The sequence below is a fragment of the Zingiber officinale genome, chromosome 8A (assembly GCF_018446385.1).
Source record: "Zingiber officinale cultivar Zhangliang chromosome 8A, Zo_v1.1, whole genome shotgun sequence".
NCBI lineage: Eukaryota > Viridiplantae > Streptophyta > Magnoliopsida > Zingiberales > Zingiberaceae > Zingiber > Zingiber officinale.
Genome location: NC_056000.1, coordinates 43,592,476 through 43,595,387, shown reverse-complemented (window position 1 = coordinate 43,595,387; position 2,912 = coordinate 43,592,476).

Here is a 2,912-nt window from a genome sequence, read left to right as displayed (position 1 = left end):
CGGTTATATTGAAAATTGAAATAATTATTTTTTTTATTATTAATCAACTGATATTTTTTCTAGCAGCTGATTTATTATTGACAGACGCATTTGCGCTTAAAAAATTTATTCAATTTTTTAAGTTTAATAATCGAATAACAATTTGCATAATTTATTATTATAGTAATAAATTGCTAACAACATAATAGCCACTTATTTTTTGATTTAATTGATTTAATGTAATTTAAAATTTTAAAATTGACATTAAAATAATCGATGTTTTAAAGAAAAAAAATTGAATTAATGAATTAATTTTTATAATCGACCTTTTACTTAGTCCTACTTATTTTTTAAATATCAATTATTTCGGTCTAAATTTTAAAAATTTAAATTCGGTTAAACAGATTACACCAAATTCAATTATCTTCCATCGGAATTGAGAGTTTTAATTTTTAATTCCAATTCGTGACTCCTTGCTCTTCCCAAGCCCTAATTTAATATAAATTTTGATTATCTTAATTCTTGATCGATTTAATTAAGATTTTATTTGTTTGTTTACAATGTTAATATAAGAATTTGATTGGTGTGATTAAATAAAAAATAATTTATTTAATTTCGATTTAAATCGATTATAATAATCCGACCTACTCTTCATTCTCTCCACTTTGCGTGAACATAAAAATTTATATTATTACAAACAGATGAAAGAAAAAGAATGATACACAAGTGAAGCCGATTGAGAGAAGATAATATTTGTTTATCCATTTTTCATTGGGTCTTTGCTCTAGGTTTTAGCTTCTATTTACTGTAAGAAGTGGGATACAAAGGTAAAAATTAATTTCAAATTATTTACCTAATTCGACCGTCGAATAAATCGAATCGATTATATTGAAAATCAAAATTACTAAATTTTTTTATTATTAGCTAACTTATATTTTTTTCATCAAGTGTTGATTATTGACCGTCGCATTGAACCATATATAGTAAACAATCTATTAAATGTTAAGTTTACTAATCTTTTGCATAATTGATTATTATATCAATTGCTAACAACACGTAGAATTATTTTTTAATTTAATTGATTTAATATAATTTAAAATTTTAAAATCGACACTGAAATATAGATGTTTTAAAGAAAAATTTAAATTGATGAATTAATCTGAATTTTTAGTCGATTAATTAATTTAATCGATCTTTTACTTAGTCCTAATTATTTTTTAAATTTTAATTATTTCATTCTCGATTTAAAAAATTTAAATTCGATTAAATCGATTAAACTAAATTTAATTATCTTTAACATAGTTTACAATTCTTAATTCCATAATTTATGATCCCTTCTCTTTCTAAGAGCATCCGCAACGCCGCGTTATAATGTCACTGTAGTTTTAACGTGGCGTTGCAGAATGCCGCATTAACATTAATCTCTTGAACACGTTCATTGTTCTGAACGCGTTCAAGCTCCATTGAACGCTTCATGGGGTGGGCCAGGACGGGCCCACCCCATGTTATAAATATAAATATAAATTTTTATTAATTAAATAATTTATAAATTATAAAATTAAAAAGATAATAATTTATATTTTAAAAGTAATATTATTATTAAAAATAATAATAATAATTTAAATATTTAAAATATATTTATTTAATATGATATGATTTTAAGATGGTTGAGTGGATTGTGAGACCCATAAATAATGAAGTGTTAATGTTAAAAGGGATATGAGTGAAAAAAGGATGTTATTATAATGAATATGTGGTAGTGTGCCCCATGTTTTTTTTGATGAGATGGTGAATGTTATAACATTGTAGCATTTTGGATGCCCTAATTCCTAATGTAATTTAAAATTTGATTATTTTAATTCGTGACCCATTTAATTAAGATTTTATAGGTTTTTTTATGATTTTAATATAAGCATTTGATCCATTTGATAAATAAAAAAATTGATTTATTTAATTTAAATTTAAATTGATTATGGACCGACTCACTCCTAACATAAAAATTTATATTACTACAAACAAATAAGAGAGAAAAAAAATGATCATTTAGTTTACCTACATCGAGATAATCATTAAATTTGATAGATGAGTGTAATTGAGACGTGACTTGTCATACGCAAATGAAGCGGATTGTGAGAAGATGATATTTTTTTATCCTTCGTTCATTATGTGTAGATTTCATTTTATATTTGCTCGTCAAAAGTAGGATGGGATGGTAAAATTCATCTTTTAAATGTTGTTATATTCTAGAGTGAACAATGATCTAATAATCAATTTGACTTTAACCTTTAAACTTAAAATTGAACTATTCAAATTTTCTACTAACTGAATTGATTAAACTTTTCATAAATATCAAATAAATCGAATCAATTAAATCAAAAATTGGAATAGCTATTTTTTTATTAATCAATTGATATTTTTTTTCATAAGTGGTTGATTATTGACCATTGTATTAAATCATCCATGGTAAACAATCAATTAAATCAAAAATTGGAATAGCTATTTTTTTATTAATCAATTGCATAAGTGGTTGATTATTGACCATTGCATTAAATCATCCATGGTAAACAAATCTATTCAATTTGTTAAGTTTAGTAATCATTTCCATAATTAATTATTATATAATTGCTAAATACAGTAGTGAATTATTTATTAATTTAATTAAATTTAAAAGTTTAAAATCGATATTTTAAATTTATGTACAATTATTAACACATTATTTATATCATTAAAAGATATTATTTATTTTAAAATTATTAAAATAGTGTTTCGCTCATAATTTAATATCCTTTTAATTAGGTCTTTTACAAATTCGGATAATTCTCTTTTGATTATTTTATTTTATTTTTATTTAGAAAACAAAATTATTCAGGAATTATTTGACAATATTTATGTCACGTGCGGTTGCCGTGATGATAATCGTATGGAAAGGCCGC